The sequence below is a fragment of the Quercus robur genome, chromosome 11 (assembly GCF_932294415.1).
Source record: "Quercus robur chromosome 11, dhQueRobu3.1, whole genome shotgun sequence".
Taxonomy (NCBI): Eukaryota; Viridiplantae; Streptophyta; class Magnoliopsida; order Fagales; family Fagaceae; genus Quercus; species Quercus robur.
Genome location: NC_065544.1, coordinates 24,699,960 through 24,724,987, shown reverse-complemented (window position 1 = coordinate 24,724,987; position 25,028 = coordinate 24,699,960). Strand labels below are relative to the sequence as shown.

At 34.1% G+C, this 25,028-nt stretch overlaps 2 protein-coding genes across 2 annotated transcripts in view; both read right to left on the bottom strand.

Moving 5' to 3' along the window:
* The window catches only part of LOC126705329 (MADS-box protein SVP-like), a 151,523-nt gene that overhangs the window by 26,664 nt on the left and 99,831 nt on the right, over positions 1-25,028 (bottom strand). The window lies entirely within an intron of this gene.
* Positions 1-25,028, bottom strand: part of LOC126705325 (MADS-box protein SVP-like) — a 95,216-nt gene that overhangs the window by 41,872 nt on the left and 28,316 nt on the right. The window lies entirely within an intron of this gene.

Genomic DNA, 25,028 nt, shown 5'->3' with positions numbered 1-25,028 from the left:
AAGAGTATTCACATCGATTTGTCTAAATACTTTTGTTTATTTTAGTATAAAAACCTACATTTTCTATTTTATACAATCACTTTTATAAATACCAACGTTTGATTATCTATTATACACCCCATTTTATTTAAATAATCATTTTATTCATTTATTATTACTATTTTTACCTTTATTTGTTCTCACATTCTCTCTCATCTCTCTTGACCATCATGTTCTCCCTCATCTCTTAGCTCTCTTCTCTCTTGACCCCACAAAACCTCAATGGCTTGACCTCTCATCATCATCATCTTCTTCTTCTTCTTCTTCTTTGATGATGCACATGGATTTGTATATGGATTTGATGATATGGTTTTGTATATGAGTTTAGTGAGCTTGAGATCTAGATTTAGGAAAGCCATATGGGTTTAATGAGTTTGAGATCTAGATCTAGGATTTGTTTAATGGATTTGATGAATTTGTAGAGCATTTTGCTGGGATTTAAGAGAAGATAGATAAGGAAGAGAGCTCCAGGAGAAGAGAGAGAATCTGATGTGAGAAGTGAGAGAAAAAATTATTAAAAAAATAAAATACAAAGTTGCAATAACCGTGTATATTTACACAGTTACTGTAGCAAAAATTAAAATCTACAGTGTTTTAAATAGACTGATGTAGACAGTTTTTGAAGAAAAAAGTGTAAATATGACAAAATTTACTTTATCTATTTTAACACCACATTTTACAATATACCCAACATTAAATACCCTATTTTTTACCACTTTATTGAAATATTCTTTCTTTATTTTTTAATTCTTTCTTTTACCACTCTCTCTCGTAAGAGTACATTAATACTCCTTTAATACATATTAAACAACTCTAGGTGAAGTCTACTAGCCTAGAAGGTAACCAGGACTTCCCATATATACACAAATTACATAGGGGAGGGCAATAAGTTTGGTGCAAACAAAAAGTTTGGAAAAGGGAAAAATACTGAGACCACCGAAAATTGCACAACTTTGTGCCACAACTTGCCTAAGTTTGGTGCAAACAAAAAGTTTGGAAAAGGGAAAATACTGGGATCACCGAAAATGGCACAACTTTGTGCCACAACTCGCCACATGATGAGTTATGGCACAAAGTTGTGCCATTTTCGGTAGTCCTAGCACAACTCTTGGAAAAGTGTGGTTCCCTAATTTGCCAAAACGTTAGCACATTTATTTGCTTCTTATACATATATGTACTGGAATGGTCCTGCAATTAGAAATTAGAGCAGTGAGATAGGCTTGCTTCTTCATACATACACGTACTATTGTACTTGAATGGTCTTCCAATTTTTATTGCAGTTTATCAACAACAACAACAAAAAAAATTAAAAATTAGGGCATTGAGAGAGGGAAGCACATGAAAAGTCCCATTTAGTAAACAAACTCGTAATTGTAAAGAATCTATTTCTAAAGTTCCATACCCCAATTTCCAAGCCAATGATAAACCATCACAAACTACCCATAATTCAACAATTAAACTGGAAGTTATACCAATTTTACGAGATAAGCCCAGTATTCTTGTCAACTCATTACTCTTTGTTTGGGGGCTTTTTCGGTTGCCTAGCCACTTGTGGTCCATTGGAGGGATGACCTTACTAGGCCCGGGTTCTGCTCGGGGAGTTGCATTCGGAACTCAACATTGGGCCACATGGTCCAATGGTTACCGGTGTATTTTTAAACCTACAAAACCATTAAATCCAAAGTCTAAGAATCATGATAATAGTCGAATAAATATACAATATGCGTTTGATATGATAGTTTTGATTAGTAGTTGTAACAACAGTTAAAACAAAGTAGTATTTATTTAGAGGTAAAGTAATCATGTATTCAATGATGTAAATTTAAAGATACGGAAGCAAAGTCACTTATCTTTGTATGGTTTATAGCTCCAGCTGTGTAGCATCAGTGAGCTGATAGGATTCCAACAGAATGCCAACAGTAGAGGCTAGTTAAGCTTGCCCCTCTTATCATGCATTTAAATGAGTTTAAGCCTTGGTTAATAATTGTAATAGTAGTGGAAATAAAGTAATATGTATTTAAACGTGAAGTAATTATGTACTCAATGAAGCAAATTTAAAGATATGAAAGCATAATCACTTATTTCTGATGGTTTGCAACCTCAGCTGTGCAGCATCAGTGAGCTAATAGAATTCCAGCAGAATGACTCCAACAGTAGAGAGACAATTTGCAATGATAACTTCGTGATTGAAGAGAAAAAATGGGTGCAACTGGAGGGAGAGAGAGTATATCCAGCTGTGTGTAGGAGCTGGTTAAGCTTGTCCCTCTTATCATACACTTGAATGAGTTTCCCCTTTGACAATGCTTTTTTAATTGTTGTGAAGTTATGAATAGTGTTGCCTTCCATGGGAAGAGTTTTTGTAAGATGTAATTTGTGCCTTCTAAGAGAAGGGCTTTTGTAATAAGTAGTTGTGCCTTCTAAGAGAAGGGCTTTGATATAAGATCTTGGTGTCTTCTAGGAGAAGGGTTTTAGTAATAGAAGTTCATGTCTTCTATGAGAAAGGCTTTTAGTATGAGTGTTTGATATCTCTTGAGAAGTGTGTAGATGGTAAAAGATATAGATGCTTTGTGAGATATAGTATTTGTGATATATATGATATATGGAAGTATGAGAGATATGGAGATTAAAGATAGTAAAAATGTGAGATTACAACCGCTGGAGAAGTTGTAAAGAGGAAAGATCTTGTAAGAGAAGAGTATGGAGATGTGTTTAGGTATTTGGAGATAAGAGCAACAAGATAGGTGTATTTTTTGAATATGGAGAGTGAAAGAATGAGTATAAGAGCGGTAATAGTGTTGTAGTGTGTTTAGCCATGTTGCTGGGATTTACTTCTAGGATCTTTTGCTGGAGAAGTAGTAGAGATCGCTTTCCAAGAGGAAATATTTTGTAAGAAAAAAGTATAGAGATGTGTTTATGGGCAGCGAAACAGTAGGATTTCAGAGTGAGAGAGTATAAGAGTGGAGTTTAGAAGAGTTGTGGTGTGTTAAATGTAATGGTGTAGTAAGTGTATATGAGATTGTGTAATAGAAATGAAGAAAGAGATGTTTAGAGATATGGGCAGCAAGATATACGTATTTTCAGAATATGGAGAGTGAGATAATGAGAATAAGAGAGTAATAGTGTTGTAGTGTGTTTAGCAAAGTTGCTGGAATTTTCTGCTGGAGGATGTATGAGGGCTTATGAAGGGCATTTATGGGTTAAGGGCTGGAGAGTTTAGTTTCTAATTTAGAAACTAAAAAAACTCAGAAGCTTAGAACTTGATTAAGACCTTTTTAAGATCATTAGAGGGAGAGAGAAGTTTATGAGGGAGTTCTTCTTCTCCATCCATGTCCCCCCTTTTAGGTGTTGATGAAGGGTCCCCTTTAGAGAGTTTAAAGGGGTACTTAGTAAAAAATATCAGCCAAAATCTGTCCCAAATAGCAATGAATTTTCAGAAAATCCATCTTAAGATTTGGCCAAAAATGGTATGTTTAGCTTTAAGGTGTTCTTGTTATTTTAGGTAAGAGTTGTTGGGGAAAGAGTAGCAGAAAAGGAAGGTATTTTAGCAAGAAAAATGTAGTTTCTTTAGTTGGTTTTGGTTTTAGCCAAATGTGAAAAAATCAGTTATGCTCAGGTTGTTGGGTTAGCTGTTATATCTGTTCTGAAAAAGCTGTCCCAGCTGTTAGAAAAAGCTGTGACAGCTATCATAAGACAGCTGTTGCTTTGGGCAGAAGCAGATGAAGTCAATTGGGTGATTTCAGACTGCTGGAGAGGTCATTTCATGGATTTGGCTGAAAATGGTAAGATCTCTTTCATGGGTATCTTGCTATTTTGGGTATAGCAGTTGACTACTGGGATTTCAGCATTAAATGGCTGATGATATCACTCCCAGCCAGGTGTCAAGTACTGAATACACTGCTAGGGTTCTGTTGGAAATGTTTCCTTTTTCAGGTGTTTGTGTTTTTTGTGCAAGGTTCCATTACAACACATTTTTAGTAAGTAATAGAATGGTTGGTTGAAAGTTAATGAAACTTTAGAGATCTAGTTAAGGTCTCATTGTGTTGTGACATAATCTTGGTAAGCAAGTAGAGTATTTAATGCTCTGCTCTGGCAACTGGTATAGAGAAATATATGGTCTGATTGTGGCAAACAACAGCTGGGTATCAATGATATCATGTATATTTTGTATATAGTTGGATATTAAAGATTGCCAATCAGATTAGGCCATGTGTTGAGTTGGATTTTAGCTAAAAGAAGTAATGTAGTTTATGTAGAATAAAATAATGAAGTTTCTAAATTTGTATAGCAACAGCTAGGGATTGAATGAACAATTATTTTCTCAGTAGTTAGATGGTTAAAGATATTGAGTATTTGTCACATGATGAATATTAAGTTTTAGGAAAAGGGCAATGGGAAATTTTATCATTTTAAGTGTTATGTGATAAGAGATGCTTACCATATGTTACCCGCTACACACGGACTCGTGAGAGTTCAGGGAGTTGGAGAAGACATGCCAAGCAACATGTCTCTTTTATCAATTTTAAACCGCTGGAGCTTTACTGAACATACCTCTTGGCCCTCCAAACCACGACTCCCAAAGTTTCCTCAAAGAGACTTATGAGCTTGGATCATAAGCCAAAGATGATATAATGTACCTTGGGTTTTGTTGTCATTTTGTGTAAATATGAGTTCTTGTTGAAGAAGCCGCTTGCCATGAGTGTAAGAGAGGTAATATAGGCCATGAGTTTTGATTCATTGCTTAAGACAAATCCATATGTTGATGTTGATGATATCATAGGTTATGATCCCAATTGACAAAAAGGAAATTGGATCATGAATCCACCTCTTGAAGTAAGGATCTCACGGGTCATATGAGCCCAATTCATATAGTTGAATGAGATATGAGCTTATTTTGGGCTTTAAAGAGATTTACCCAAAAAATCAATAATATGTTGATGTGGCATGGGTTGCCAATGAAGTAATGCCATATGGGCCAAAAAAAGAGTCCTTAACACTCTTTAATCCATAACTGATTTTTTTCTTCTTCTTTTAATTAGGTGCTAAAATTTACAAACGATAAATCACAATAAATATATTAAAAATCATGGGATTTAATTATAATAATTCAATCCTAATGATATTCTTTGTGATGTTCATGTTTGTAATTTGATCCCCACCTCCCCATCTTTCATTATCTACCTATCTTGTAAAAATAAAAAATAGAACAACTTACATTAAATTACATATGAATTTGTCCCATGATAAACACCCCTTTCCACCATATTATAGTAGAATTAAAGTGAAATCCAAGTAACAAATTCTTCAAAATGATCTTCTCAAAAAAAAAAAAAAAAATTAAGTATGTTTCAAGAATGAATCTTTTCCCAACCTCGATGTCAGATGAAAAGTATAAATTCCTTTTTGGCCAATGAAAAATACAAAAGAATTAGAAATTCACAGTTGGTAAATCAAGCATGGTCCTTGTGGACATATGCATTAATGTGGAGCTCAGAGAAAACATAAATTATTGTAGAAAGTATAACCCGCAGCCATTAAGGTTTAGTCCCTCAGCCTACATGTACTATCGTAGAGGATTCTAGAGGGAGACTTTTTAAAGGATTTCAAAGGGGAGAAGATTGAAGATCGATTTCTGCTAAAATTAATCAATATCTTATCCCTCAAGATAAGATTTCCTCCCAAATTAAATTTTCTAATCTTTCAAGACATAATTTAGGGTTTTGAAAATATGGAGGGTTTGCCAATTTGGGATGGTCTAAGCCAATTGAGAGCATCTCCAAGAAATCAAGAGTTCAAATTTTCCTTCCCTTATTATATAACTATTAAATTATCAAAAATAAATAAATCTTTCATTTTCATTTCATCCTTCTTCTTTATACTAGTCAGGGCAGCACGTGCAAGGTACGTGCTTGCTGTGGAAAAAAAGTACTGTAGTAATTAAGGTCAATTCTAGATTTTATTTGTATTATAAAACAAAGATATAAATCATTTGATTTTTAAAGTATATAGAGATTTACATTAATCAAAAGAGACTTTAATTTTAAGAATTTTGATAATTATATCGAAAAAAGTCAATCTCATTCGTTTAAGAATTTTGATCAACCACAAAGTTAGGGTAGCTATTTAACATATAAATATTTATTTAACTATAATAGTTTTTTAGTACCTACTTGCTAAAGACAATATATCTATTCTCTAAAAACTTCTAAGAATGATAACGAATATCATCATCTTCCAACAATAAACAATTGAGTTTTGCTAGGAATTTTAAAATAAAAAATAAATAAAAAAGATAACAAAAGACTTGTGTCATTGAATATTATCATTCTAACTTTCTAAGAATTTTTATCATTTAAAACTCAAAATATGTAAAGAAAATTTCTAGGATGTTAAAATTTAGCAAGAGTAATTTAGACATTACACAATAAAATATTTTAAGAATCATAAGCTTTCATTAGGGTTTAACTGAGAGAATAACAATATGACATATTTGTTGTTTTTCAAAATATTAAGGGAAAAATTGCATGATTTTAAAGTTTAAGGAAGAATTGTAAACTACCCCAAACATAAAGGATGAAAAATGTTTTTTTCCTAAATTTTTGTTTTTGTTTTTGCGTACAAAATTATGTGTTTTTACTTAAAATAATGTGTAAAGAAAAAAAATACAAAAAATCAACTTAAAAAAATTGTATGTGGAATAGTGAATTTTGGCTTAACAAAGTTGATTAAACCAACAAAAAATTTCTAAAAACACAACAGAATGATGCAACATTTTCATAATACCTTTATAACTTTGTTATATTTTATTTTAACTTGTAAAGAATTGACAGTTCAGTAGTTTTGAAAATATTGTGACAACATCAAGATATCTTAACATTTTTCACACAAAAAAAAACATTATGTCTATAACATTTTCACAACAAATCATAAGTAGTAGGTTAATACAAGTTGTTATTGGTGGGCAAAAAAATAGTTTCATTGGTAAGTTTAAATTAGAATCAATAACAATTTACTGTATTTGATTTGTTATGAAAGTGTTATGAAAATTATTGTGGATAAACCAAAAATAATATAGCAAATATACTACAACTTTATGCATTTAAAAAAAAAAAAAAAAAAAAAAAAAAGTCAAAAAGTTAAACAAACCATAACTACTTTAGCAAAATTACTGTAACTTTTCCCATTCACTCTTTTTATATATATATATATATATATATATATATATAGAAATATACATTACACTTACAATGTAAATTTATATTGTAAACACATACAAATTGACAAATGTTGTACACATTTGCAAAAATTTTACAATTTTTTTTTTTTTTTTTTTTTTTTGCAAATGAATATAATTTTTGCTACTTTTTGTGTGTATACAATGTAAACTTACATCACAAGTAGAAAGTAAACATATAAAAATCTTCTAAAAGAAAAAAAACAAGCTCAAACCGAGTTGGTGAACTTGAAGGAAAAAAAAGGAGGAAAAAGGCAAGTCACTAAACCAAAAATACTATTCATAACACTATTCATGAGCTTATTCGCTCTTTTTATATATAGAAAAAAAAAATTAGCACAAATCGATGACTGGGAAAAAGTAAAAAAAAAGAAGTGATGAACATACATATTGAACAAACCAAAAGTACTGTAACTTTTACACATTCACCCAACAAGTGTCACAACATTTTCACAAAAAAATTATTTTCAATTGTAGTTGGTCACAGTTTTATATTTTATTATTTTATTTTGATTTATAAGAAATTGACACCTCAATAATTGTGAAAATATTGAGAAATTTTTTGTGTCCGTATAACAATATATATATGCGAGTTCTTATAAATATTTAAAAGGAAAATAAAAGTACAAACGGAAGACTAAAAAAAAAAAAAAGTTGTAGCTACAGTGCCACTTGAACAAACCAAAGTGGCACTATAGCAACTGTTCAAAACTTGGGGAAAAAAAATGGTTCATTACACCAAAAGGGGTACTGTAGAGGCATTGCCTCTTCTTATATAGTTAGTAGAAAAAAGAGCACAAATCGATGATTGAAAAAAAAAAAAAAAAAAAAAAAAAAGGTACATATTGAACAAACTGTAACTTTTACACATTCGCCTAACAAGTGTCACAACATTTTCACAAAACATTAATTTTCATTTATTTATTTATTTATTTTGAGAATGAATACCACTGCTATTATAAAATCAGCCAGGTTCGGCAAAGAGTACATCAACTAAGTGTGGTGGAACATCCTCCACCCACACTGACAAACCTCTGACATTTTTTGCATGTCTAGCTAGGTTATGAGCTATTTTATTACCACTTCTACGCACATGGGAGAAATTAATGCAAGTTCTTGAACCAAGCATGGATTTTGCTGACACCAGAGAGTGGCCAAACGAAGAGAACGAGGCTTCTTTGCTTCGAAGGGAGTTAATCACTACTTCCAAATCTCCTTCAATTGTGGTTGATCACAATTTCATATTTTATTATTTTATTTTGACTTATAAGAAATTGACACCTCAATAATTGTGAAAATATTGTGAAATTTATTGTGTTATTATAACAATATATATATATATATATATATATATATATATAAAGAAAAAAAGTACAAACGGAAGAATTAAAAAAAAAAAAATTGTAGCTATAGTGCCGCTTGGTACTGTAGCTAATGTTCAAAAAAAAAAAGAAAAAGACAAAGTGCCTCACCAAAAGGGCACTGTAGATGAACAGTGAAAAACGTTGTATGAACAGTACGAAAACACTATAAGGACATTGGCGCTTTTAGATATAAGAAAAAAAATAAGTTTTATTTATATATTCATTAATTCCCTATTTCGTTCTTTGACAAATTCTAAAATATAGTGTTACAAGTCTTAGTAAAAGTACGTTAGTTTGATAAACCTAGATATTATTGATCTAGTCTTTCTAAAACTCCTCCAAAAATTTAAAAAAAAAAAAATTTAATAATTAAACCAAGGTAATTTAATTTTACTTATTTACCTTTTTTTTTTTCTTATTAAGAGTCTATTTGAGATTCGTTTATTTTGCTGAAACTGAAAACTTTTTACTGAAAGTACTGTACATAAAGGTAAAAGTTAGCTAAAATAGTACAATGTGACCTATAAATAGTACTAAAAAGTGCAATAGGGCCCATGAATAGTAGCAAAAATAAGCTTAATAGTAAAATAAGTTGGTTTTTTTAAGCTGGAGCCAAACGCACACTAAGAAGGTTTAACCATTTCGATATACACCCGAGCCTTGTGCTTAGTTGTATTATCCAACTCTCTTATAAAGGGCACTTGGATTCAAACTCCCCTTCCTCCACTTGTTGTAAGCAAAACCAAACAACAAATTAAGCATAATAATCCGTCTTTGTGAAATGAAGAGAATAATTAAAAGGGTTGGAACCAACATGTGGATGGAGAAATTATTCTATATACTCATTGCACTACGCCTCACTTTTACATAAATGTAGGATCCATAAATAGGATCCACATTAATGTGAGAGAGAAATATAGTATACTAGGTATGGAAAGATCTCTTATACGCTAGGCGCATAAGATACCGGTGCACTAGGTACACTGAATAATTTCACTAGTAAATGTTTCACAATCTTTCTTAAAAAATGTCTTATAAACTTCAAGTATTAAAGAAAAATACATATAAAAAACCTTGCAAGGTGAAAACACTTATTTATCGTTTGATTAGAGGATTAATGAGCATTTCCATGTTTGAGTTCAAATACTTAAAGGAGTCCAAATAACAAAGGTATTTCGATGCCTACCTCAATTTTAAGGGAATTTGGATTCCCTTTTTTAAAATATGGGTATCCATGTTCCCAAAATTTGGGAAAATATATATATTTTTTAAATGACAATTATATCTCTAATTTAATATCCTTGGATTAACTAAATAGTAATATTTTCCTAATCACTAAGAAAAAAAATTTCCTCCTTCTTTTGATAATCATTCACCCAACTTAATAATTAAATAGCACACTCTTCTTTAACGGGATATCTTTCCTCTATGTCTTCTCTCACTATATTTTTGGATGTTCCATTGGGAGATTATCCACCCCATTTTGTACCTCATAAAACTTAAGGCCTCATTTCCCAATTACAAAATTTTAGGGATCTATTGCCAAGAGGCTACAGTCAAGTAAGAAGCAAGAGAACTCAAATTATTTATTAAAAAAAAAAAAACTAGCAAAAACCCTAGCTTTGCGCCGTAGGTATTGATATATCCATGTGCAACCTCAAGGCTGTGTGAACAGGGTATGAAGCCTACATAAGCAGGCCTAAGTTCGTGGAACTACTTATGAAAACAATTTCTTGAAAAATAGGACCCAAAACTGATCCCACATTGGTAGGAAATGGTTATACACAACAAATTTCAGTTATAAATAGCCCCCACGAACACAATTTTCAAAACACATGAAAGTATTCCCAAGAAATATGAACTAGAATCGCTAAAAAATGATTCTAGAGGGAGTTCTTCTCAAAATTCTTTAAGTTCATTTCATTTTTGCTTGGCCAAGGCTTCTCCTAGGTATTTGGTGGTTCAATTATAAGGTTTACTAATCTCTTTTTATGTTTGGCCAAATTGGTACACCATCGATGATAGGAAATGTCAAAACCAAGCTTTGACTTCTTACCTAGTACGTAGGTGCTCTCTTTTCTTTTCTTTTTTTAATTTTTCTATTAATTTAAGTATATTATTTATTTAGTAGTTTAATTTATTTGCTTTCTAGGTAGGTGAGATTATGGGTGTGTTTGGATACCGCTTATTTTGCTGAAAACTGGAAACTGAAAACACTGTAGTAAAATAATTTTTAAATGTGTGAATAGTACCGTGAGACCCATTTTTAATGAAAGTTTTGTTGAAAAAAGAGGTTTGTGGGTCCTGTGAACAGTTCACAGAACCCACTAGGAAGCACTGAAACGCGCTTCTCAATAATATTAAAAAAAATAAAAGCGTGAAATGCAAAACACAAACATGAAACTCAGTATCCAAACGGATACTAAGTATAGAGAATGGTTTCTACCTCAGGGTGTGCACACAGACTTAATCATACATATGTGATAGGCTAAAAACGAATTGACCCCTTGTGATGAATTAATTGATTAATTAGTCAAGTTTATTAATTAATCAAATTAACATGCGAATGCGTGATAGTACAAACAAATCACCAATAAACTAATTATGCAGCGAAAAATAAATAACACGGTGATTTGTTTACGAATGGGGAAAACCTAACGGCAAAAACCCCACCGGGTGATTTTCAGATTACCACTCCCGAAACTCCAGTATTATCACAACAAGCGGTTACAAGTAAAGGAATCTCAAGTACCTTACCAACTTACAGTTGAACCCTTACCCCTATACCCAATTGGACTTGTTCTATAGTGACAGTTCCTCCTTTTGATGCACGGCTCCCAAGTACGTGACTAACCAATTGCGCGGATCTTAGTACGCGATTTCAATTACCAACTAAGAAGGTTGTTGGCTATAAAGTTCTTCAGTTCATCCACACGATGAAGATCAAGAAGATACTTGGTCACAAAACCCTACGGTGTACATACACAGCAACTTCTTCAAGAGAAAGAGATGAACTAGGGCATGAACTTCGTCTTCGGTCACAATTTGCTTGAACAGAGTTTGCTCAATGCTTGTGCAACTTATGAACTGTTTGACAACCCTTAAAACAATCCTTTTATATGTCTAGGGTTAGGAGAAAAGATGGCGCAAAGACACATTCACGGATTTCAAGAAAATCATATTAGAATTCTGAAATTCTTAAACCTCGACAAATAGGAGGTGTCGAGCAGCTGTCGAGCACACGGGCTGAACAGCTTCCTTAAACCTCAACACATGCTAGCTGTCGAGCTTTAGTTCTGCACTTTCAGCTTGTTTCCTTGGATAGACTTGAAGGCTTTAAACTTGATCTTGAAACATTGTTTCTTGAAGTATTTAAACACATCATAAATCTACCCAAATACAAGTAAAGTGCGTTTTGTTAAAGAATAAGCTAATTACATAAAATAATGACATATGTTCTTAATATGTGAAACACATATGTCCTAACAATATGAATCATGAGGAACCTGCATAATCAACATTGGTCATATGCACATAGCCTCAACGAGAAACCTATATTTCCATATTTGTTTTCCATGTTTGCTATTTGTTTGATTGTTAACTTTCAATAAAATGCTAGTAATATGCCTAGGGTTCAATAATTCTTTAGTAACATGATTAGGATGTTTGATTTGTTAGGGTTATATTTTTATGTAATTGGCATATCCTATGACAAAACACACTTTGCGTGTAATTGGAGATACCTAAGTCAAGAAAGATGAATCTGCAGATCTTAATACCTTCTTGATACTTGTTGATCTATCGAGATTTAATGAAGCTCAATACCTCGATCTATCAAGCTGACGAATTTCAAAATATAGCCTATATGTTTGGATTCTAATTGGCTATTGTTTATGGGTTTGTGTAAACCTAATAGGAATAAGAGAGCAAACCTAATTGGAATAGGAGAGATTATCTAAACCTAATAGGAATAAGAGAGCCCATTTAAAAGGCCCATTAAGCTCCTATATAAGTAAGGTGGTAGAGAAAGAAAACCCTAACCCTAAAGAGTTTCATAAGGTTTTCTTTTTGAAATCCTAGATCTTCCAACAAAAGAAAGAGATCTTGTTGCAATTCTTATGTGTCTTTAGGTTCTATACCAAGCAAAGTCTCTAGCACCAACAATTGAAGATCTTATTGGTGTTTTTATGTGAAGTTGCTGCAAATCAACTGCAACATTCAAAAGGGTTGCTATGAAGTTAGTCACATACTAGGACCTATGCAAAAGAGTTAGTCATGTACTGAGATTCGTGCAAAGAGAAGAAGTCTCTACAAATTCAAGACCAATTGAGGATTGGCGTAATGATTCAACTGTAGGTTAGTATTTTGGGATAGACCAGGTTTGGGGTAAGATTCCTTGTACTTGTAATTTCTTGATTTTCATTAGTGATTCTTGGGAGTGGTGACTTGAAAATCACCCGATGGAGTTTTTGTCTTGTGAGAGGTTTTCCCCATTAGTCAACAAATCACTGTGTCAATTTAATTTCCGCTATACTCTAGATTATTTGGTGATTTGTTCATGCCTTCACGATTTGCATGTAATTTGACATAATTAATCAACCAGGGTAATTGAATTAATTAACAAAGGTTAATCTATAACCCAACATGATTAATTAGAAACACGTTGGGAAGATTGAATTGAATAGAGATGTCATTAGGATTAGTTGAAGAACATGCTTAATTGGTTTTCATAATTCTAATTGATATGTGTGTGTGTGTGTGTGTGTGTGTGTGTGTGTGTGTGTGTGTGAGAGAGAGAGAGAGAGAGAGAGAGTTGTTGTATGATTAGGATAGGTCCATTAGAGGGGTCCTTCTTAAAATGAAGTCATTGAATATGTAAGTGGAGCTCAACTACCTCGATGGTCAAGCTTAGGTGCCTGGCACATTCTTAAGCCCATTCTCTAACTTCAAACTCAATGCTTGATTCATTGGGAGCCTATATAGGGGTCATGATTGGTTCTTGGACTTAAACTAGGTGGCGACTACCATTTTCTTTGCATGATCCACTTGCTTGGTGTCGTACTCCCAACCCATATCTAAGGTGCTCCATACCAAGTTGCAATCATTTGCAACATTGAGGCCGCTCATAGTGACAACTTTGTTGAAGATAGAGAGTGAGACTCTATTATTCTATGGTCATAATCTAATTAATAAGGCCCTCCTTAAGCGACTTTCTTCCTTTTGCACACACACACTTGCATATTGAAACTCTTGATGGTGTTAGGTTACAGACTCTAGCTCCACTCAAGCTTTGAGTTCCTTAGTTGGCAGGTCAATCCATTAATTTTGCAATGATGAAGATCAACCAAAATGACACATCCTCTTAAAGTTCCATTCCACCATGGTGGTGATACCACACCAACACACTATCTACCATACATCCTTAACTCCCAATTCCAAAAGAACCCTCTCATGAATCTTGGCTCCAAACCCGGATCCACCAAGTCACACTTACAATGATCATTAGTGCCTTATTGATCCAATAGAAAGTGTAAAGTTGTGATTTACAACTATGTTTTATGTTGGCTTTATTCCATGACAAAAAAGGTTGTAATTGCATTAATTTATTTCCTTGTATTTTGTGGGATTTTATTGTATTGGGTTAAGTATTAAGTTGGTGAAGAATCAAACATGCAATGAAGATCAGTGAAATTTCGCGACTAGCTTACAAGAAGTTTGCAAGTAAAGGTTTCCGCGAAAAGGTCACGAGAGAAGCACATACTGGAAGTTGAAGAGTCAAGTTCTAGGCTGCATTTCGCGAGTACTTTGCGAGACAGTCCATCTCGCAAGATACTCGCGAAACTCTCTACCTAGAGGATTTTAAGTGTGACTTTCTTACCCTTCACCCATACTCTATATACCCTTATTACCCACAAAAATAAAGAAGGCTATTGAGATAAAATCCTAGAGAGGTTTCTACAACACACCCACCTTTTAGAGAGAGAGAACTACTCATCCTTTATGAGAAATCCCTGTAGTCTCTTCTCCTTTCCTTCTCCCATTGTCATACCTTGAGAGGAGATCTGTACCCAAACACAACCCACACCTATTCAGAGTGTAGAGAGTGTTTTGGAGCTAGGGAAGCCTTTGAGATTTGCCAAAAGAAGCCAGTGAGGTTTGGCAGATGCAATCGGGCGGTATTGCGGGATCCGGAAAGCTAGTGAAGACAAGACTTCGAGAAGTCCGTTGGTAACAGGAGCTTGAAGGGCTCAAGTACATTGGGTAGACTAGGTTTGGAGGGTCTTTTGTTATTCGTGTACTCTAACTTATTCACTAGTGGATCGATTTCGACTTGGAGGGTCGCAGAGAGATTTTTCGCTGAGTTCTTCGATTTCTTCTTCAATAACACATCTTGGTGTTATTTTTTGTTTGCATCTCTCTTTCTTTATTCTTCTGCTTTACATTTATTGTTTATTGTTTATGTTTATGCACTAGGGTAATTCCGGTTTATTGCGTTTCATTTACTCTTGTTCCGCACTTAGATAAGTTAGAGTAAAAACAATTAAATTGTAATTTTTAAAATTGGGGGTCTAAACAAGCATTAGTGTTTCACACTAATTGAGCTTTCAGAAAGGACTATTGGCTTAATCAACATCAATTTCTCAAAATAGCCATATCTGCAAGGAGAGAAAAAAATGAAAAAAATTGGAACTAAGAGAGAGAGAAGACATAATAAGGTGATTTGATGAATTGAAAACCAGAAAGGACAATTTAAGCAAAAGTTATGAATAATTACCTAAAGAAGCGGAGGGATGCCACAAAAATTTTAAGAAGTCTCTTAATACACAACATCCAAGCCATTAAGTGTTTTAACCATGATGATAAGAACTGACTCTCATTCCACAAGTTTTGTGATGAAGTTTTACAAACATTGAGGGAATAAACAATTTCCTAATACCCAAAACCTATTCTCCTCAACCCCAAAATGCCAAAGCCACTTTTCTAGTAATGCTTTATTGAAAATGGTCAATTTCCTAATACCCAAGCCTCCTTTAGCCATAGACATGCACACTTTATCCCAAACCAGTAAATGTGTCTTAGGGTCTCCCCACAGGAAGTCCCTTTGCAACTTCTTAATTTTGTTTGCCACATGTGTAGGGATGGTGAAAAGAGATAAAAAAAAATAAGTGGGGAGGCTAGATAATGTGCTTTTAAGCAATGTCAGCCTACCACCTTTCGATAAATACAATTTCTTCCACCCTGCTAGCTTCCATTCAATTTTTTCTAGAATAGGATTCCAAATAAAGGGACTTATGGGACGCCCCCAACGGCATACCAAGATAAGTCATTGGCAAGGCCCCAACTCTACAACCCAAAATCTCTGCCAAAGCATGCGCTTTATTTACCTCCCTTATAGGCACCATTTCGCTTTTAGCTGCGTTAACCTTCAGGCCAGTCACAGCCTGAAAACAAAGCAATAGTAGTTGAACATGAAGGACTTGCTCCACCTCTGCATCACAAAACAAGATAGTATCATCCGCAAATAGCAGATGTAAAACACATTCCCCTCTACCCCTCCTACCATCCGCCCTAAAGCCACTAAGTAAACCTGGCCCCTCCATACTCTTCATTATCCTACTAAACACCTCCATCATAACTTAAAATAGTAAGGGAGACAATGGATCCCTTGTCTCAAACCTCTAGAGCTACCAAAGAAGTCAGCTGGGGACCCATTGACCAACACAGAAAACTGCACTGTAGAGATACAGGTTCGAATCTAGCTACGCCATTTCTCCCCAAAGCCTATTTTCTTCAACAACTTCAAAAGTGCCTCCCAATTCACATTGTCATAAACTTTCTCAATATCTAATTTACAAATCACCCCCGCAATCTTACTCTTCGTTCTGCTATCAACACACTCATTGGCAATGAGAACTGAATTGAGGATCTGCCTACCTCCCACGAAACTATTCTGAGATTCAGATATTAGTTGATCTAATACCACTTTCAATCTATTTGCCAGAACCTTGGCCAAGATTTTATATAAACTCCCCACTAAAGTGATAGGTCTGAAATCACGAATGTTTGAGGCATCATTCTTCTTAGGAATCAAAGCTATAAAGGTAGCATTAAGAAATTTCTCGAACTTACAGTGTTGATAGAACTCTTCAAAGATCGCTAAAACATCTCTTTCTACAACTCTCCATCGATGATGGAAAAAGGCCATAGAAAAGCCATTTGGACTTGGAGCTTTATCCCTTTCCATATCTCTGACCACTAATAGAATCTCATCCTTCTCAAAACTCCTCTCTAACCAGCCCCTCTCCACCTTCCCTATTTGATCAAACTCCAATCCTTCCACAAAATTTCTCCACTCCTCAAACTCTTGATAAAGGGATTTATAAAATTGAACTACCTGAGCAGCAACTTCCGCTTCATCCTCATAAATCACCCCATCCACTTCTAAGACACTTAGATGGTTATACCTTCTATGATAATTGGCCATCTTGTGGAAGAACTTTGTATTATTATCTCCCTCCTTAATGCATAGCATCCTTGATTTTTGTCTCAATGAAATCTCCTTTAGAGAAAGAAGATGCTCTACTTGCGATCTCACTTCAAACTTCTCATTTCTCTCCGTCTTAGTGAGTCCAAGAACCCTTTCCTTAGCGTCTGGTAACTATAAAGCCCCTAATAATTCTTTCTTCCTGCGCCCAACATTGCCAAACTCTTGGCGATTCCACTGAATAATGTTTTCTTTCAAAGCTTTCAATTTTTTAGCAAACACATAACTAGGAGTACCCGAAAAAGAATGGTGATTCCACCATGAATCTACACTATCCACAAACCCATCCAATTTCAGCCACATATTCTCAAACCGGAAGGGGTTTTTCCCCCTCGCCATACCCCCTGCATCCAAAAGAATTGGGAAATGATCTGAAACAGGTCATGGTAGAATCCGTTGGATCACATCTAGAAAGTGTTGCTCCCAATCCTATGACACTAGAACCCTATCGATCCTAGACATGGATGACTGTTCAGTACCACTAGACCATGTAAAATTCCCTTCCTCCAACGACAAATCTATCAAGTTTAAATCTTCAATAAATTCAGAAAACTTTTCCATAGTTGGAGTAAGCCTAGACCCACCCCTTCGTTCACTAGGAAAACAAACAACGTTAAAATCCCCAAAACAACACCATGAAATATTCCAATAATGCTGAATAGCAACCAACTCATCCCACAAATCACCCCTCAAATTATTATTGTTCAGGCCATACACCCCTGAGCATGCCCAAATAAAACTGTCCTCCACACCTTTCTACTAAACCGACACCGAAAATAAGCCCACCAAAACCTCCAACTATTCTAAAACCCTCTTATCCCACATAATCAAGACCCCACCAGCCGTCTGATTAGCATCAAGAGCCACCCAATCCACATACAGACAGCCCCAAATGCTGTAAACCAGTTGTCTATTTATACTGGCAAGTTTTGTTTTTTGCAGGCATACAACATCACACTGCCACTCCCATAACAAGTTTCTCACTAGCAGACGTTTCTGGGAGTCATTCAAACCTCTAACATTCCATGAAACCATTTTCAGCTTCATAAAGACTTTTATGGCCCCGCAATGTCACTACCACACTTCCAACACACTATCTCCCATTATAGTTAACCATTGTGATTAAATCCCTCAACTCTCTTTTCCCTTTACCCATGGAGGATGCTACTTTTTAGTTAGCAGCTGCTTTCTTCCGCTGCTGGTTAATGACCACCATCTCCCTTTCTAGCCTTTGAAGATAAGCAATACATAACTTTTCATGATGATTAACAGAAAGCACAATCACTCTACTAAAACCTGGGATTCTGTTCTTCACTCATTTAGAGACATCCAGCGTGCCACCAATATCTAACACCTCAGAATTGTTGTGCACTTCCATTGACAAAGCCATCCCCGGAGGGATAACAGTCAACAGCGGATTACAATTTGCCAAACTCTCCTCCTCACCCAAAATAGTTAGGCCACAATCTGACTTTGGTTCCATCAACGCTAAATTGGGTTGGCTAATCTCACCCATATCTAACAACCTGGTGCCCTTGTTGTTCGCCCCTTGAAACAATAGCACACTACACTCACTTCCAACATTATCCACTCTATTGACACCAAAATTCACAAAACCCATAACCGATAGTCTCTTAAGGATATCTGCCAAAAAAATACCCTTCGAGAGTTGCGAAATTACCATGTCGGTCTTTCCCAGAACCATCGTGAAGTCATCGAAGTTGAACCCATCAGGAGAGGTACCATATAAATCCATCTGAGCCACCTCGTGACCGTTAGAGTTAAACCTAGTAGAGAAAAAGCTATTAATCTCCATTGGAGCCACCTCCAGACCGTCAGAGCTTGTTCCAAACTCCAACCCATCCACCGCGATGCTGTCAGAGTTTATCCTATCAAGACAGCTGCTAATACCCACCATTGGCCTCATCGTGAGACCATTTAAGTTGAACCCAGCTTCAATCCCAGCCACCATGAGGCTATTAGAGTTGATACCATCAGACCCGCTACAACTAACGAGCCTCAATGACTCGGGCTTGTCTGAAGGAGATATTAAAGGTATCACCGAGTAGGCCAGGGGTGTTGGGCTAGTCAAAGAAGAGGGCTCGCCCATTTCATGAATACTTGGGCTCGAGAAGCAAGCTTCATTTGACTGAAAAAAGCCCAAACTAGTTTGGGCCAACGTGGGACACAAACTTTGACCCCGTGACCCATTGGAGGGACCCCCCACAAACTTCCTCTGACTCCTAATGACCCATTTAGAATTCCTCCAACCTCCTTTATTAGAAATCCTTGCAACACCCCTAAATTAGGCTAAGCCTATCACAGGAATTTTATGCACCCGTGACCCATTAGGAGGACCCACCACGTGCTCCCTCTGACTCCTTGTGACCCATTCAGAAGTCCCCAGTCCACCTTTATAAGAATTCCATGTTACATGCCTTTTACCTTCCTCATTCACCTCTATGGTCAAGCCTTCTCCTATCTAGTGAGAATTCCTTAGTTCAAATTCTTTTCCATAAACAGAATCATTCACCTTTGATTTGAAATTCAACTAAAAATTCCTTTTAATTCCAACCGGATTTGTCTCTCCCAAATTAAATTCCACATCACTGTGCCGAGGACCCACATCTCTTCCTCCTAAAGTCATCGAACCTGGTATGCTTACCGATGTCTCTCCCAAACAAAAACAAGAAACCTACAACAAACAACAACAAATTCCAAAACAAGTCTCTCCCAAAAAGGGCAATCAAATTCTAAACACATAATTTAAAAGTTTTCTATTCTTTATGTACTATTGGACACATTTCAAAACTGTAATATTGCTCATTTGCTATAATAATTTATTCAACTATGACACTAGCTATACTCTATAGTATTGCATGTTGGGTTGTTAAAAAGTAATATATTTATAAAATGGGTGTAATTGAAATAAGAATATTAGGATGGATATGTCCAAATACAAGGAAATATAGAATTTGAAATGAGGAAATTTTATTAAAAATAAGTGTGGCCCCTATTGTTGAAAAGATGAGAGAGAGTATAGATGATTTGGTCATATTCAAAGAAAAATGATTAATGCTCCAGTGAGAAGAAGTAAGTTGATATAAGTTGAGTGGATGAAAAAAGATATAGAAAACAAAAAAAAAAATCGTTAATAAGAGTGGTAAAAATGAATATGTCAATTAAGGAAGTAATAGATAGTATGACTTCAAATAGAATAGAATAATAAAAAAGAATACATGTTGTTGACGCTAACTAGTCTATTGAGAATCCATAATCGACCTTAAAATTTTGAGAGTAAGGCTTGGTTATTGTTATTGTTGTTATCATTGTATTGTTATATATTTTATATAGAGCAGAATAATTTGTTTCTTTCTTCTTAATCAGGACTACTTGACAATCTCAATTTACAAATTGCACTGTTTGAACTTTCATCATGCACTCACAATGCAAGTCTAATTAATGATGTTATTTGTTAGTAGAATAACACTACAAATTTAGCCAAGAATCTAAAAGAGTAAAACCAACCCACGAAGAAGAAAGTAAGAAGAAGTGTTAAAAGCACTGTGAATGTGTACGGTAAAGAAGATTTTAGGAAGAAGAAGAACAGTGAACCCTACCTTAGCCATATAGTACATCCAAGCTCATTGAGTTCGCAAATTAATTGCAACGGATGGTGGGAGATAAAGGGATTGGCCAGATTTCCTATTTTCATCTTTTGCCTTTCTTTGTTTCAAAGTTATTGTCGTTTTTAATGCTGCTGTTGTCATCTCCCACAAAACCAGAAATGAAGCCACCAATGGTTTGAAGAGAGAGAAAGAGGGAATGACAGAGACCAATAGCTTTTAGAGAGAGAGAGAGAGAGAGAAAGTGACTGAGACAGAATGAACTAGGTTTATATTTTGGGGGGGACCATTACCATAAGTTCAAGAAAATTAAGATTCCATTTATGGCCGAGCAAAGGGGCTGTCTGCAATTTCAGAATTTGGTCATATATGGTGAAATTTTGGTAAAGGGAATCTAATGAACATTTGTGGGGCATTCTAGGCATATATATATATATATATATATATATATATATATAACCTATACTCAATTGCTTAGCAAAAAAAAAAAAAACTATACTCAATCATTAATTTAAATATTACCTATGTTTGGCACTAGCTTATAATATTAGCACATTTTTAGCAAAAAAATTTAATAAAAAATTAAATAGGTTGTTCCTAAATGGACACTTTAGTGTGTGATAGTCAATCTATACGTACAAGTTTTTGTGCGGTAGAGGATAAAGACTGGAATTCAAGTTTTCAAAAAGGAGATTCATAACCATACACTTAGATTATATTAGAGTTGAATTTTTATCTCAATATATATATATATAAAGGTAAAATATTATTTTGATCCGCAAATTTTATCAAATTTTTGTTTTTCATTCCTCAAACTTTACTAAAAATTTATTTTTCGTCCCCAAAATTCACCAATATCGGTTCATGCAACGTTATGTAAAAATACATGATTACTATAGAAACTATGTAAATTTATACTATCACTATTTATTTTGCATTTTTTTTACATATTTCAAGGATGAAGAAAAAGAGTTGATGCTATTTTGAAAAGTGAACAAATAGATATTTTAATTAAAAATATTGTAAAAAATCAAGAATAATTGATATTAAAAATCAAGAATAATTGATATTTTAATTAAAAATATTGTAAAATAAATAATCTGATATAGGTATTTTGAAAAGTGAACAAATAAAATAGAAAATGTAGGTTCTTATGTTAAAATAACATAAATTTTTGCACAATTAATGCAAATTTTCTAAACTTTATAAAGAATATTTTTCAATAGTTTAGAATCAAAAATAGAGGAAAAAAATTTTCAATAGTTTAGAATAAAAAAAGAAAAACTTTTTGAAGTTTAATGACAAAAACTGAAGTATTTTTAATAATTTTAGGACAAAAAGAACATTTTAATAATTTCAGAATGAAAAATAAAATCTTTTTAAATTTAAAAATAAAAAACAACTTTTTAATATAGTTTAAAGATTAAAATAATATTTTAACTTATATATATAACAGGGAAACGTTAAAAAGTTTTATTTCTAAGCATTATTTTATATGTTGAGGATATTCAGGAAAAAAAAAAAAAATTATATGTTGAGGATTGCCATGCCGACAGAAATGAGAAATCGTGACATGTTTGTACCCTCGTACGCGTCATGTCTCCCACCCCTCTAATACTTGCCTTATTTACTACTCGTTTATTGCTTTTTTTAGGATTTCCCATTTCATGATTTTAATTTTGTAGTTACTCTGTTACTTCTTCTTCTGTTTTTTTTTTTTTTTTTTTTTTTTTAAGATAAATAGTTAAATACTATACGTATGCACTGACGGTACGATTCTTATTACCAAAAAAATAAAAAGACCGTACGACTCAACTCATTTCATTTTGTCTTTTGATTCTTCTCTCATTCTCTCTCTCATCAATGTTTTTTTTAAGTGTTTGTTTGACTAGTTTATTTTTTGTCAACTTATTTTACTATTTAACTTATTTTTACTACTATTCATGACCCTACTGTACTTTTTGGCATTATTCATAGGCCCTACTATACTATTTCAACTAACTTTTACATTTATCTACAGTACTTTCAGTAATAATTTTTCAGTTCCTGCAAAATAAGCGAATAGTATAGTGAGACTCATGAATAGTGCAAAAAAGTGCAATAGGACTCATGAATAATAGCAAAAATGAACTAAATAGTTAAATAATTTTAATTTTTAATCCTAACCCAAACGCATACTAAGTTTCTTTTAGTTTGCATTTGGCATTGATTAAAGTTGCCAATTTATTTTACTATTTAGCTTATTTTTGCTACTATTCATGGACCCCATTGCACTTTTTGATACTATTCATGGGTCCCACTATACTTTTTTAGCTAATTTTTACTTTTATTTACAGTACTTTCAACAAAAAATTTTCAGTTTCAGCAAAATAAGTGGGTCTCAAATAGACCCTCAGTGATTTTTTTGGTCCAAATACTACTTTCAATATTCTTCCCTCTTTTTTTCAGGAGCACCAAAAAAAAAGGGTTATTTGAAATTTAACTTCTGTTTTTAAACCCCACTATAATATGGCAGGTAAGAAAAATTAGGTTAATTTCTAATTTCTTCTTCTTTTGTTTGATATTATCATAGAAAAAAACTAGATTTTTCTAATAGTCTTGTTAGGTTAGTTTTATGCATGAGATTCATAATAGTCTTATTATATAAATTAATAGCAAGTTGAGTATAACGTATATCAAATTTACTACTACTAAATTATAATGATCAAATTGACAATGACCTTAAAATAATACTTTTACTTTAAATAAAACCAAACATGATTGGTACTAACTGAAGCCCTCAAATAAGTGGGAAAAGTTGGCGAGCATGGGTCGCAACTCATATAAGAGTCTAGATGAGTATTTTCTAGGCATGTCTAGTTGTTAGGCCTTATAAGCACAAATGCTCAATTGTCAACAAAACACCAACTTTGAGATCTCTGAGTGTTTTAATCTATAGCATCCCTTGTTTTTGTTTTCTCTAAGCAAACCTAAATTGAATCAAGAGGAGATTTTGTCTCATTTACTAGTTGGTTATGAGGTCGTGCGGAATGTTGGCTTTACAAAGCCTCGACAAAAAGTTTAACAAAATATTCATAAGAAAGAAAGGAAATGAAAATTTTATAGACAAAATTTCAAACTCACAAATAAAGAGATCAAGATACTACCTTGAGCACTCTCTACAACTTTTTCTCTTGAACACTTTCACACCACACTGCTACCTCATTTTAGGGGGTGAAGTTACAAGAGCTGTCATTAATGTAATGACTCTCCATTTCATAATAGAAAATTTTAGAAATGTAGAAAACTCAAAGACACAAATGTTATGCAATGACAATAGACACAAACAGTTATGGAAAAACAAGAGACACAAATTGTTATGGAACATCAAAAGGCACCTTTTGGTTTACCACTTCCAACACGGAAGCCATGCTTTGTAGATGAGATCGAACATCCCCATGCTACTCTCCTACTGCTCAGCTATAAGTATTGTTACCGTCTCCTTCTCTCTTTTTTTGAAAGGAAGCCTTGTTACCTTATTTGCATGAGATAGTGAGAAAGTTAATACACTTCAACCACTAATTCATGTATAAATTTATATGCTCACGTACGTCTTGCTTCATGAGATTCACATATTAGTACTCAGTAGTAGTAAGTGCGAAGTGTATGGGCAAGATAATGGACCCAAAGCATAGCTGCAGGGAGGCCAAGAATCTTAGCCAGGGATCGGATGCGGGCGAAATTCCCGCCAATGGCTGAGATGTTCAGTAGACTCCCTCCCCCTTTGTGGGGGTCCGGACCCCTACGAGTGAGCAGAAAAGGGAGGAGGAAAGAGGCCCTGGCGAACCGTCATAATTAGTGAACAAGTGTAAGCTTCGCTACCCAACAGTACGAAGTACTGACCACACCGAGGGACAGGCCCTGAAGCGAAGGATGGGAACAAGCTCCAGGAAATGAAAAGGAAAATTTATAAGCCTCGGAACGAGTTAGCTCCATTCCGCTTGGTTTTTAACCATGTAACTAAGGCCTTTGTTGGGAGTATTTATGTGTAAGTGGTGTGATTAATGGTAGCAGTGACAAAAACGACAAGTTAATATAAAATTGCTCACAGTTTTTAAATATGATGATGGTCTCATATAGGATTATATTAAATTGTCACAAAGTGTGACTCTTCCCAAGGTTTTTAATCGTTGCACTTTATAACATTTATAACTAAAAGGCTTGTACTTTACGCTGTGTTTGTT